The 15,003-nt window shown below is 44.9% G+C and overlaps 1 protein-coding gene across 4 annotated transcripts in view; it reads right to left on the bottom strand.

Annotated features, from left to right (window-relative positions):
- The window catches only part of FAM110B (family with sequence similarity 110 member B), a 114,782-nt gene extending 103,063 nt beyond the window's left edge, over positions 1-11,719 (bottom strand). For 3 of the 4 annotated variants that reach the window (XR_014316939.1, XM_082753624.1, XM_082753623.1), the window contains exon 1: positions 11,638-11,717. The gene's annotated coding sequence lies outside the window, so the exon portion shown is untranslated. Of the gene's footprint in view, positions 1-11,637 lie in introns of all 4 variants that reach the window. The other variant, XM_082753628.1, reaches the window with a different exon arrangement.
- Positions 11,720-15,003: the final 3,284 nt, after the last annotated feature.

The raw sequence follows: 15,003 nt of genomic DNA, 5'->3' as shown, positions 1-15,003 counted from the left end.
TATTTTACAAGCAGACAAAGTAATAAACCAGGCATCTTCATTTTGCGTCACTTTGCATTTCAGATGTATTTAGGCTGAGGACTAACTACATAATTCACGATAATTCAGATCAGTTTTGAAACATGCTTTTAATTATCTGAAAAAAGCTGTACACAGGTTTCCATACAGAACATATCCCTTTTCATGAAGAACACATCCTTTTTCTTCCCAAGTCAGAAAAGAATCGGTTAAAACAAAAGTTATCATGTAATTGAGAACAATTAAACATGTACATTCTGGAATTTCACAACAGGGGAAAAGAAGTTCTCCTTCACTTCAAGCTGCCAAAGGCTGTGAAGCTGTGATCAAAGACATGATAATATCAAAAAGAACAAGACGACAGACGCTGGACAGCAACCCAACGGCACACTCCCTACTTTCTCAGGAGCCTTCAGACATACAAAGCCCAGCAGCCACAAAGAACTCAGCCGTTCTCCAACACTGTAATTGCCTCCCCCATGTCCTCACCACCCCAACCCAGGAGAACACTCACTAGAAGTCCCAGTGAAGTTGGTAAGGTGGCGACCACAGAGTCTCTTACATTCTCGTTTATGCTTCTATTAATTGTCATGCCAAAGTAGCTGATCATGGATAATAATTGTAAGAGCTGTTTGACCTGGTAAACAAGATAAGAAGTGCTAAAGTGAGGTCTATCTCGCTGTCAGAGACCACAACATTCGCTAGTATGAAAAACTGAGTTCTGACATGGACTATAAAAAAAATCCCAGCCTAGCAAGAAGCATGCAACTCAATACAACTGCATAAAACAATTTCGAATAAAGCAAAAAGACATTACATACATGCGACTGCTCTATCAAAGAGCAAGAGAGTATTTTCTATACTCCAATGTATCAGTTATTACAGTAACGCTTAAAATGGATTTTAGAAGTGCTCTATATATTGCCTAACAAGAGAAAGGCATTAAGGAAACAGTGCTAAACCGACTGTTCTAACTCCAGAAATGTCACGTAAAAAGAACTATTAACAACAAAGGGCAGAACTATTTTATTACTTCTTCCAGTTCAGGATATTATAGTACCAAATTACATTTCAATGAAGGAAGGCTTCACTGAGATGGTAGCACTGTTCAGGCTGTTTCAATGCTGAAAAGAGCAAGCTTTATCTTCAAATATTAGGCAGCATTCGCAATTCGCACCAAGCCAAACGAAGCACTCTGTGAAACCAAGTCACACTGATTAAGGAACAGGTTTTGTTTCTCATTAGAAATTCCACTTTAAATTAGTGGAAGTTTGAGGCATGGGAAAGAGGCAGCAGAAAGACGGGAACCTCACAGCAGCTCGCTTTGCATCTAGAGAGTATCTGTATCACAACAGCCGTAACACCAGCGCTCCTCCAGATAAGCACGGCAAGCTTATTCTGCAGTTACTGTGTTTGCTAAATACCTCTGAAATTAATATAATGGTGTATTTATAAACCTCAGTCACGTGAAGGGCAGTAGTAAACACCAGACAACTGATACAAAACAGAGTTCATGTCAACAAGCAAACCACCTCCTTGCCTTCCTGTCCCACTTGGACCACAGCAGTGGGCGCTGCGATTCCACTGCAGGATTACCAGCTGCAAATGCCCCCGGGCATTTTGGATATCAGTCTTGGACCGTTCCGTCTCCAACACCTACGCAAAGGAAAAGGTTGAGGAAAATGCTCCTGCAACAAAATGGGAACACACGGCATCAGGAGAGGGAGTGTGGGTCCATGGGGTGGACAGGTCCTCCACCGATTCCCTCTGACCAAAACACGTAATACTATTGTGATATTCAACTAAGATATAAACTAAGCCTACTGCAGTTAGCAGCATTTGGTTAGTACGATACATGATGCAGTGAAGTGCACGCAGGAGGTGGAGCATGAGGATCTGATTTCAAGAAGGGGCTGTGTGCCTTATAAAAAAAATCTTTTCAGTAACAGCGATGCAGAAATAATATGGAAAACAAATTAGTCCAGTCCACCAATCTGAACAGCACCATTTGATACCTTCACTGCAGTTCTCAGGTAATGAAAGCTTAGAGGGAGAAATTTTATCTCTTATTGAACTCAGTGTCGCTGGGGGACAGGGCCTCTCCTCATGCATTTTGCCTCTTGTATTTTGGGCCATGTAATGAAAACATCACTGCTGCTTAGCCAGCAAAGCATGAGTAGATTCAGCTTCCATGCCCCCAAAGCCTCTAATTCTCCGGTCTAGCCTTCATGAAGAGCACTTAGAAACGAGTGAAATATAAGATGAATGGCCATATAGCTATCTCCACATACACCACAAGCAGTACGGATGCTACTTCAGAAGGCACTGTGGCCTCACAGTTCCCTTTCTGGACACCAGAAAGATAAGCAAGTGTACCTGAGGGGTCAGGATGTAAAAACAAGCCTGGGAAGTAATGTGTCTTCAACATCCTGCTACGGACAAGCCTATTGCAATGACACAGCTGTTTCAGGAGCGTGCAGAATCAAAGTTACAGGAGTACACGGTTTGTGAATACGTTTAATCCTAGTACACGCTGTAAGCATCCACTTAATTTGGGGTCACAGCACAGACAGAGGCAATGCAGGGTGCATACTGAGGAAGTTTCAAGCAAAGCCCAAGAACTGCCTGAGATGTGAGGAGATGCTAGGTAAGGTACACCCTGTTCTCCATACAACACTTACAAAAGTGTCCTTTAGGTCAGCCCTATGCCATGGTTTTAGCGCAATGTCTGACTTCTTCCTACTCAACAGGACATAAGCCATTACCTCCAGGCCTTAAGTGAGACCTCCTTATTTTTTCACATTCTACTTGGACAATTTTCCTTCATCCTTGATCCCTCCAGCCCCTATAACAACACAGGTGATTGAGGATAGTAGGCCACTGACGCAATTTTGCATTTTTATCACATTTAGGGGAAAATACGCTGCAATAATCTTGTTCTCTCTGAGCATTCCTGCTCTTTAGTGTATGTTCTGAATAAAGCCTATCCAGGCAAGTTACCAGGGCAATATTTCATATACTTCTTGGTGCCCATGGTTCATTCTCTTACCTGCTAATGGTTCCTGTCAGTTGCCAGGTTCCTAGATCAGTAAAGGGTAATTCACACACCTGGCTACTGTTAACAGCTGTCTTGTGAAAATTAGGATGGCTGGCTTCACAAGCCCAGCCACAGCACCAGAACAGCCCAAAAATGTTGAACCATGAGGTTTTTAGGTGGTAGCAGGTTCCAAATAAATAAATCAGAAAGGCCAAAAGAGAGCATTTGATTTTCCATTTTGCGGAGTTCTTTGAAATGCCACTTCTAAAGTCCCCTCCCCACCAGTGAGGGGCCTAAGAAGCTCCAAGAAAGGTACACAGCAAATTTTTGCCCCGAGTGCTCCTGATTTTACACTTGCTGAGTGAAATCCATATGTCTCTTTGTGTGCATTTCTGCAATTGCACTTTTTAATTCATTAAGATGAGAAATCACTTCCTCTATGCAATCTGCTACTATTCAGATAGCAAAACATTGTGATGTCTGGTAGCAGGCTTGCTGTTTTTGGCTTTAGGAGGTTTTTTCCCCCCCCCTCTTCCTGTGAGAGGAAAGATTTTCCCAAAGGATTTAAGTGATTTCATAAAACAAATGTAAAAACAAAGACACTTTTGTTTAAGGACTGCAAGTTTTGTTTTGTTTTAAGGGGGATGGAGAGGGAAGGAAGAGAGAAGTGACACTGATCATCTTTCAATTAAACAGAAAAAAACACAGATCACATTCCTAAAATAGAAACTTTTTGATAGCACAAGCTTGCTGTAATAAGGAGCTCATCAGAAAAAGAAAAAATCAAGTTAACATTGGTTTCTAAAAATACACATTTTGTTTATGACAATCACAAGCGAATACCTGAAACCATTATAGCAAAGATCAGAGGAAAACATTTTCTCGCCAAATCTGCGTGCTTACATTGTGCATTCCTATACGCTCTGCTTCATTAGAGCCAGTTTCTTCTTTCCCTCACAGTCTACCAAACAGGAAGAAAGGGAGAGAAAAAAAAAAAAAAAAAAAGGCTGAAATGTGTGACTTTAAACACACAAAGATTTTGGAGACTCAGTTCAGCTACAACTACGAAAGCTTAACCTAATATATGTAATTTCATTTATGCAATTACGACCCAATACTATAATGGGAGTAATCCCCTGTACTTGCACAGCAAACATTGTACAAAAGGGGACAACAGTAACAGTAAAGGAAGAATTAATGAAAGCATCAGAAAGCCTTCAGCAAAGCTTGTGTTGTGTTCTTGCAAGAAACCTTCCTATCTGCAAGTGCTCCCCAAGCACCTACACAAACACGCTGCAGAAATGCCTGGTGTTACCAAAATGGGGCTCTAGTTTCTCACTAGTAGACATTAGTTAATGGAATGAATTAGATTTATCATCAAGTCACTAAACATTGTATAAAGTCCTATTACGTAGAAAACTCCCACAGCCGCAAATGATCTTCAGTGCAAAAATGACATCTGTACAACTGGAGCGAAAGCAAGCCATAAATTCCCATTCACTCTGCCTACCATTTCAACTCACTCAGGAATGTCACTCACTGCAATTATCATTCAGCATCTAGAAGTAACTCACTGGGAAAACTCAGCAGCAATATACTTCGGCAATATTACGAGCTCAGAAAGGCAAAACAACTCAGATAATAAGAATCTTGCAATTAAACACAACACACAAGTGAAATCTATCATGATTTAACTACTCATACAAACACGACTGATTTATCTAAACAAAGCCTCATAGAAGTATGTGCCTGCATGGGAAGTGACAAGATGTTCTTAATTAAGAAAGAAGCAGGTCAAAAAACACTGGGGGTGGACAGGAGAAATAACAGTCTGCCAAACAAACCACAGAAACATTACTATACGTATACACACGCACATTTAAAATGCATGTTATCATCTCAGAGTGCTCACCCAACCATTCCCTAAATTATTTTCCCACAACCTCATTGAAGCTGCACATACATGCATATATCCCAGCATGCACAAACACACGAGGAACAGTTTCATTTCCAGTGGCCCACTGACCTCCCAAAGGGTAACGTGCCCTGATTAAGTTGTCAAACAGAAAAAGACAACAACATACAAAGGTCATCACAACTCCAAAGGTCTGGGTTCTCTGGGTAGTTATAGCGTGTAGAGGTACTGGACAAAGACAACACTGCTACCAATCATCCTTTCAAAAGGAAAGGACACTTTTTCAGCCCTTGTTTGCATGCACACACACACCATGTGGAAATGGGGAAGCAAGAGGCCAGTGAGTGCTGGGAGGCTGCAGAAAAACTTCTTTCCCCTTTCTTCTTCCCACAATTCTTCTCTTTTCCTTTGCTTTGTTTCTGAACTATGCAAAGCGCCACGTAATCTGCAGATGCTCACGCCTAAAAAGACCTCTTACAGTTTGCTGTAAGGTTCTGCTTTGTTCTCTCCCCTGCAGTACCGTCTTCATTCAGATACGTTCTCCTGAATAGTGCAACCCCAACCAGCTAATGGATATCCCAGTTACATCACAGCGATGAATAAAACATGAGCTTTCCAATTTAATTCGAACACGAGTCACTGTGCATACAGAGTTCACGTGTGAGAAAAGCATTTGTCCACCATTTCCCTATTCACCCAGTTTGTTCATTCAGTCTTTCCATAATTCTCATTTTGTCAATCACATTCTCTCCAGTGTTCTCCAGCTTGTGCACCTTCACCATCTCTTTAAACCACTTCCTCCTTGCTCCAGTCCATTTCACTGCTTCCCAGCCTGACCATGCTTGCCATGACCACTCAGTTCCTTGACCCATTAACAACATCAATAAGGGTATTTCTTTCCACTTGCTTGAGCTGCAGACAATACTGGATGCGGCCATTATCTTCCCTGTCCAATAAAGTCATCAAACATTTCCTCCCGTTTCTTAATGCAGACTTTTCCAAGACCTCAAATTGTTACAGGAAGTTATTGGAGTGATTTTGTTGTTTCAGGAGCCCAACAAAGCATCAGGAGATGCGTGCTCTGCTCTCTGAACTTCTAGAGACTGTTCAAGTTACACTCTCCTTTATAAATCAGAAATCATAATATATCCACCTCATCCATTAGCATCTGGAACACGAAGACTGTCGATGAAAGACACTACACAAATGCAAAGCGTAGCCCTAGTCTCATCTTTTTTAATGATACACCCAACACTCGCATAAAAGAGCAACAAGAGCAGATGAAAAAAAAAGATCACAATAAACGAATAGCCTAATAATACATGCTAAAAGCTACCGAGACAATAAATTCAACTTTCCCTGGGATTGTTAAATTATTCTTTTGATGGCTCAACACAATCTTTTCACGTTTATTTCCTATGGGGGACGCCAACACATTGAACTCATTACACAACTCCTCTTGAGGAGAGGGGAAAAAAAAAAAAAAAGGAAAAAACATGTGCATCTAAAACAAACATTAAAAACCTGAACTATGAAATTTTAGGTAGACTAGGCTAGGAAGGAGCTTGCAGATGGATATTTCTAAAGGAAGTTAGACACCTACTTTATAAATTCAAAACAAACAGACACAAAGCAGTATCAAGACACTGATCTTGCTTTGATGTAGAAACACTCTCAAAGCATCTTACTTTTTTTTAAATGATTCTTCTAAAGGCACATCCGCACAAATGACATTCGTCTTCCTTTTTGAAGAGTCCTCTTGAAGCTTCCAGAAGTTTGACTGTGCATACAAAGCCCAGCCATAGGAGAGCTTATAAATGGGCAGACCCTAATGCTCTGGTAGAGATCAAAGCCAACACAGTGGGGCCTTCAAATCACACACTCATTAAGCTCATTAAGCTTTCTGTGAGGTACAGAGCTTTTCAGTTTGTACCAGACAAGCCCTCAGCTGAGTTTAGACTACAGAAAGCATGCATGAGGTATCTGAGCTGGCACATCTCATACCTCAACATGCTCCTGGTGGTTAGGTCACGCTGGTCTTTGCATAGCTCAGCACCAGGCCTGGGTCAGGTACTACCCCATGAAGTAAAGCCATAGATGAGCACACGTCCTCCTGGCTGGGAGCCACATCACCCACTGCACCAGGATCTGCCCGAGCCCCCTCCCAGGCAATGTCTCCATCCCCGTGCTCACTGGAGCATAGAATGGCTTGGGTTGGAAGGGACCTTAAAGCCCACCTAATTCCAACCCCTTCCACTAGACCAGGTTGCTAAACCACGAGTTTTACCTGCTAGCGATTCCATTCACCATCAAGTGAATGGACTATACCTACTCCCCAAAAATAAGCATTTCTGCTCATCGTGCCTCCTTCATGGAAGTGTCTTCTATTTGTGTTGATTAGCGGTGAGGACTGAAGCACCAAAGTTATGGCAACTTCAGTTACCTGAGCTGCGTAGCTCTTCAGCAACCACATGCAAAGTTGAACACAAACTAGGACTTAACAGAAGGGAAGCTGGGCAGGCATCCCAAATCCAATAGTTGGGAAACTCATTCTGGTTTTCAGTGAACGTGTACTCTAACATTCATTCAACAAGTCATCCTCTTGTAGGACCAGCTTTTAATCCAAAACTACAGATGAACTTCAGTTTATGACCTTTCCAGTTCTCTAAGAATTTGCCCCAGGGAATTTATAAGCAGATGCTATCTTCCCTCTCTGCCCTTACTAAGCTACACAAGCCAGCACAGCTGAAGTTCTAGCCTCCTGTCTAACTCCAAACTATTCATGCCACATCATCCTTTTAGCCTGGACGCCCCTGTAAACATTCCACCAGGATTTTATCTTTTCTGAACAGAAGTGATCAGAACAGCATACAATATTTGACATGAAATCTCTCCAGCGCCTTGCATAACTTCCCTATCTTCATTGAAGAGATCTCAGTGAGGATCGCATTTTCTTTCACTTCGTGTCCAGCATCAGAGTCCATCCCTGCTTGACTACAGCATTTGGGCCTTTTCCTCCAGGCCTCCTTTCAGGGATGACTGCCAACTGACAGCAGATATGTTGTTAATAATCACTCAGCAGATAATTTGTCTTTTAGAGCTATTTAACATCCTGTCATTCATATTGCTTCAGTCATCACAGACATCCAATTCCTCCTGTGCAACAATCCAACTTTTCTCAGTGCTGACTGGGCTTCCTAACTTCACCTCATCAGCAATCACCCCTAGCACAGTTCTCTTACCCCAGATGAAGGAAAAGGAGCAGCTCTCCAGCAACACCTCCCCAGAGCAGTAACTCCTCTAACCATGCAGCCAAAGTCACAATTTTTCTCCTTTGGGCTGCTTACCATTCTTTAGCCATTCCCACATTTCCAATTCAGTCATTTTCACTGTAGCACCATAGTGCTCATGTTGAACCGAAATCTTCTACTCCTTTTGTCTAAGACATCCAGTATTTATCCAGCAATAATACAACTTTAGTCTTCCATGACCTAATTGTGGCAAATCCATGATGCATTTTATCCTGTTTTCCACTTATCTTTGTATATTTAATTGCTTTTTTCTATTCCAAATTTGTTCTAAATCCTTGAATATCATTAAGACTAGAGCAAAGAGTGTGAATGGATTTCATTCTCTTCTCCTTTTAAAGCAAATACAAGTATAATTGTTTTGCTATATTGCTATCACCACCACTACACCCAACTTGATAGACAAACAACTTTTTTTTTTTAGCCTGGCTCTGAAGGAGTTGGAACAGAGTGCCAGAGTCCTAAAGCAGAGAGACTCTTTGCTTCCTTAGCTTGAAAATATTAAATCTGGAAGCTAGTACAAAATCTACTTTTGTTACTTCTGTATGTCACCCTGTTTTTCTCCTATGTTCAAATACTCTTCCCTATAGAAAACTGGTCAAAACTGGGTAATTTTGAAGATGTCAAAGCCACTTCAGCTACAGCCTGGTCCTCACAATATCACAACCAACTTCTTGTTTCCTCTTTTTGTCTTCTCCCCTGTTCATCTTAAATTTCTTTGTGCTCTTGTTTTTGGCAATTCATAGTCTATCCCTGTAGTTTCTGCTCTCTGATGGTCAATCCTCCACTTCATTTTATACAGGCTTTCTGGTAACTTGTGGTATCCTTCCCAATGTACTTAGTATTGCAGCAAGGTCTGCAGCCCCTCTTGGCAAACTTTTCATCCTGCTCAAAATGCAGCTTCTAAGTAGATGTACCTTTCATTTAAGACAGTCCAAGCACCTTTTTTTTTTTTTTAATAATAAAAAAAGAAACCTGAAACTCCTGTAGTCCAGTGGACTTCACAAACCAGTTCCTCTAACTTCTCCGAACTTGCCCTTCTGAAATAGAACCTCCTTGAAATAAAGCCAGTTTACAGCTGACATATATTTATCCTTCAGTTTAATTTAAAATGATTAACTTGTGGCTAGTTAACACATACGCCTTAGGTCCTGCAGAACAGAGCCGTAATCTAGCACTGGGAAGCAAGATCCAGTGTCAGCCACGGAGACATTCCAGAACCAGAGTTCAAAGATACAGTGTCCAGCTCTGGGCAGGCTGCAAATATGAGCCTTAGTTTACTGTGCATTCCACTACAATTAATGGTCAAAATCCACCTGATGATACTTCAATCTACCAATATCCACTGCATGTCACCGCTTGGAAACCTACTTGCAAAAGCACTCTGCACAGAAATCTTCCTTTTGTACACTGCCCACCATATCTCAAATAGGTCCTGTGCCTCTGAGCAACCAAAACACACTTGCCAGGCCACGTTTTATTCATTAAATGAATGTCACCCATTCAGATTTTGGAGCATAACATGAACTTTTAGTTGAAAACAACCTCATACAAGACTGCGCCTGACCGAGCACCTCCAGCTACAACCCGAGGTCACTCAGCTCAGATGCACCACCAGTCCACCAGGAGCTGGGAAAGAGGGCGCTGCTGGCCACGTGCTACAGCAGGACATGGAAAGAAAACTGCTCTGGTAAAGTGACAGCAAATAGTCTTTGGTGGAAAAACACCACTTCTCTCTTGGCTTTAACTTGTGATACAGTTTTCTCATAATCAACAGGGATGCCCTGGCATGAGGGCAGCTCAGACTTTTCCTCTGATGTATCAAGCTTGCTGGCATGGACCATCAGTTCTATCAAGGCAATAAAACATGCTAAAAAGCACATTCCTGATATACCTGGTACAGATGGGAAATTCAGTATTGTGGCATGACCTATTAACCATCAAGACTGATTGCTGACCCATATAAAATGGGTCTGTGTGAGGGCACACAGCTCTGCCAGCTCTCCCAGCCCCAAACCAGGCCATGGCAAGGACAACCTGCTGGCCCCAAAGGTCCACTGGTGGTCTCTACACCCACCACCACCCAAAGCCACATCTCCTCAGAGAGCAGATTCACATTGATGCTGCTCTCACCACCATCCCACCAGCTCAAGGCAAGGCTTTGCAGAAGCAGGGTACTTGCCCACCCATGGGACAGAGGAGCACGGCTCCCGAAAAGCAGCTCTCTGTGTTAGTCCCCCACCAGCGAATAATGCAACGCTTTCTACTCCAGAAGTGCTTAGAAGTGTTTTGTTTCGTTAATTCTAGGTCAGTTGCGTGCATGGGTGGCATGGATTACACTGACCCTTTTAGAGCTCTAAACATTTTTAAGTAAGTAGGACACTTCACACTAGACACAAGGCACGCTGTACACCCACCACACACCAAGAACAACCAGCAGGCTTTATGGGCAGGACCAAGAACGAGCTGCTTTATAAAGCATGGTCCTTATGGCACATAAATATGGATGCAAAATGAGCTGTAAGAGCCAATTCGGACCCAGCACCACATTAAATCAATACGGGCATTTTGGAGGAGAGCGAGGCTGAACTGAAGTGACCCCTGCAAAGCCACCCACCGAACCAGCGGCAGATTTAAAAGACAGCACAGGCATTTACAGGCGAGCGATAGAAGGCCCGTGGCAGAGATAAAAGCCGTCTTCCTGCTTAAAAGCACAATAGCCGTGTCATTTCAAGCACAAAGGACACGCTTCATCCTCAAATATCTGGGCGCTGGAGCTGCAGATTTCACATACAGGCAAGGAGCAGCACGCACACTACAGCAACTCGGGGTTAAGTAAACCAACGACAACACTGCCCGGGAGGCGTTGAGTTGCCAATGCTGGGTTTTGGGAAGTTTTCACCTTCCCTGCCCTGAAGGTGCCGTACACACAGGACCCCGGGACCCCGATAGCTCCAGCGCCTTCCCTCGCTGTGAGAGGCGCAGCGCTGTGTCCGGGAGGGAGGAGGAGGAGGAATGGCCACTACACCTTTCGGAGCAGCCTCCTCTCTCCCCTCCGAAGCCTCCTCTGGGTCAGGGCAGCCCTTTTCCCCCAGCCCGTCCCTCCCGGGCCATGCCACGAGCGAGGCATTTCGGCAGAGCCCGGCCCCGAGGTGGGGGCACGGAGCCGGCTCCGCTCCGCCGCCGGGCACGGCGAGCCCCCCGCCCGCTCCCCGCCGCCCGCGGGGGGTCCAGAGCGGGGAAGAAAGAAGGGGGGAGGCGCCGGGTCCAGCCCCGAGCCCCGGGCCCCGCCGATAGCACGGCAGAGCCCGGTACAGCACAGCACAGCACGGCACGGCTCGGCACGGCACAGCCCTTACCGTCCTCGCGGAGCCTCCCGGCGAGGAGCGAGGCGAAGCCGCGGGGAAGAGCGGGGAGCCGGGGCCGAGGAAGCCGCCGCCGCCGCCAGCAGCAGAAGGAGGAGGAGGAGGAGGAGGAGGATCGGCAGCGGAGGGGAGGAGACGGGGGGCGGGGGAGCCGGGTGGCTGGCACCCGCCCGCCCGCCGCTTCCTCCCAGCGCGGGGCCGGGCCGGGCTGTGCCGGGCCGCCCTCACGGCACCGAGCGGCCCCGCCACCGCCTTTGTTCGGCTGAAAGAGGCAGGGAGACGGGAGGAACGCCCCGACAGACCCCGCTCACCTGGGCCGAGGGGTGCTCGGCACCCTGCCTGCCCTGAAGGCAGCCCGCACGCAGCCTGGTTGTGCCCGAGCAGCAGGCTGGGGGCTCCCTTCCTAAATTGTGGTTCCCCCCCTCCCCTCTTTTTGTGAAGGCAAGATTCTTGGTATTGTTCCCTCGGCAGCCACCAACAGCTATAAGATGATTTCGGGTGTCACCTTTATCCCGTTGTCTGTGTGCACAGGTTTTCTTCCAAACACTTATTTGCCTATTGATGTACGATCCAGTTGCCTGCTGAGCATTGAGGTACCTTGTGAAAATACATCTTAAATACATCTTTTCACGGTGCTCCATCACTTGTTCCTTAAACTCACTACAGGCTCTCCCACCCCTGATTTAAGCTTTTCAGATACTCAAGTACTCCAGCTACACGCTGTCCCATCACACCAGTTAAAGTGGTAAAAAGGGGAGGACCTTCCCTTCTTCACTTCCCCCTTAAAAGAGACAAACTCTTGCATGAGGCCTTCTCCAAAGGGCACTTAGAGGCTTCCATCGTCTGGACAGAAGCAGTTCAACCTACGGGACCATCTACAAAGTAAACTTTTAAGAGACTGATGATGAAACAAAACTAGACTATCCCAGGTTTTTAAGACCAGGAGGATTCTTGGCAGCCTTCCTTTTAAAGCTCTTTCCCCTGATGCTCATTAGGAGCCCCATTAGCACAAGATGGCACCTGGGAGTCCTCAGTGCTTGCCTGGAGAACAGTAGCCTCTGCTCCTGGTGGTGCAAGGGTCAGGATAGGACAAGGCTTTTGGTGCCAAGCCAGTTCACGTTGTTCAGCACCAACTGAAGTCACTTGGACACTCCATGGACTCTTCAGACAACAGGCTATGATCAGCTCTCACCCCAAAATTATCTGTGAGGTGTCTGTTGCAAGGCATAGGTGTGTGGGGAAGGAAAGGAATGTGATGCACATATATATATATATACACACACATATATATGTGTGTATATAAATATAAAGAAGCAGGACTGATATCCTCCTGAACATTGAGGGGAAAAAAAAAAAAAAGAAAAAGCGTGAAAATACAATACAATTTAATAAACGTGGAAAAGCCTGCCCAAGCAATCAGGCAATCTTAAACAAAGCCAATGTGCTGGAGGCATAAGCTACATCATATATCCCTGGTGCTGCCAAGACCTGCTTGCTGTGTTACTTGCTGGGGATAGGAGCCAACCACCGGCCCCGCAGGCTGTGCTGAAGGGAGTCCCTGCCATGCAACGGGACACGCATCTGTCACATGCTCAGCATGCAGGCACCCCTCCTCGTGTGAGCAGCTTTCACAGGATGTGCATCTCGTCCTTCACTCTTCAGACGGGGTGGCTGCACTGGCGGAGGAATAGGTAAATGCAGCTCGCCCCGTTCTACATGAAAAATCAGGTGACGTATTCCAGTCAGAAGATTCTTGGTCAAAACAGAGGCCTACCACAGTACATACACAGGCCAATACACAAACATTCGTTAAAGATTACTTCTGTTGTGTGCGCCCTCCCTGATGAAACAAAAGCAATGGTGTTGTTTTCTTACACTACCGAGTGGTAACTTTTTCACACCCATGCATCACATGATGGATAGCTTTATTAAATTATGCCACACTGTGCAGCTGCTGCCTCTGGGAAGAAGCATGGAATAATACAATTAATGTCTCACCCTTTAATTTTAATAAAGCTATTAAAATATTCATTCTCACCATCAAGATCGGTGACAGCCAAGCCTCTGTCCCTGTAGACAGATGACTAACCCACTAAAGCAGTCAGTGGCTGGAGATCCCCCAGCTGCAAGGCAAGCCGTAGACCTGAGCCATAGACATGAACACCCATGGACTTCACCGCATTGCAAATCCTTTTAATGAAACCAGCACTCTGGCCCCAGGATGATGTTTGAGGGCACCTTAAATTATTATCCTTGCACTCAGAGCTTTGTGTTTTGAGATGCTCTAGCCCCTGATTTACAAGTAGTATCTGAGGCAAGAAACTAATTCTATGAACATGCACGTACCTGATTAAGCTCATCTGATTTAGTAAGACTGCTTAAAAGGAGAAAAATAAAACATGCATAAGAAAAATTGTTTTCTAGAACTAAGCTGGGAACCTTTGGAGATGAGCGTAAAACTGCCCGGTTCCAGTCTTATTTCTTCTTTACACTTACCTCTGAACAGATAATTATGAAATGAATTAATCTTGTCGGTCCATTAAAGTACTTCACAACCTTCAAAAGGTTTTCAGATACAGAATTTTAAAAATCCAGCTGCTGATCATAACTGCCTTCCTAAGCCCATACTCTTTTACAAGACCAAGAATAAAGACTTTGTCACTCTGATCAGTAGGTTTACTCAGAAACAGCTGACCCTGCTTAAAATAAACTTGTGTTAATTAACACAGGTTCTCAAGGTCGTGCTGTAGTGCAGCACAGCTCACCGGTGCAGACGAGCTCTGTCCACCGTAAACGATGCGTTGCTTTTGTTCACACTCCCTGAACCCACCATCAGCAGCAAGTCTGCGTGTCACTGCTGCTTCTGAACCCGAGGCCTGCTTGTGTTCAAAGGGAATTTCAGCTGTATTTTGGCATTGTATGTGCCGTTCACAAAGCAGCAAGCAGAGGGAGGAAGCAGTCACCCGCGGCTGTGTGTAAGGACAACCGAGGATAAAGAAGCTCCATTCTCTCTTGTTAGCTCTCTGGGCCTGGCTGCAGGATGTTTGGGTTTGGGATCTGTTCTGCTTGTGTAAATGCATGCATAATGATCAAAATGCATTTCAAAATTCAGACTGCTGCCTGGATTACTGTGGCACTCATGTTGAATTAGCCCCAGCTGCTCAAGTACTGCTTAACAAAGCTCTCCTCCCTGCCCCTCTGCCCCCTACGCCTGTAGGATGCATTGGCTCTGAGTCCCACCAGTCCACAGACCAGGAGGCGTGAACTGAAACCAGCAGCAGCCTAAAACAGCTGCACCAACAGCATGTATGTTAGTATATTCTGGGTTAAATCCATGAGTAAGATGTGTACGCGGTCTCT

Source organism: Aythya marila, assembly GCF_965140915.1.
Source record: "Aythya marila genome assembly, chromosome: 2".
Classification (NCBI taxonomy): Eukaryota; Metazoa; Chordata; class Aves; order Anseriformes; family Anatidae; genus Aythya; species Aythya marila.
The sequence above is the reverse complement of the archived record's forward strand: the minus strand, read 5'-3'. Positions and strand labels throughout refer to the sequence as shown.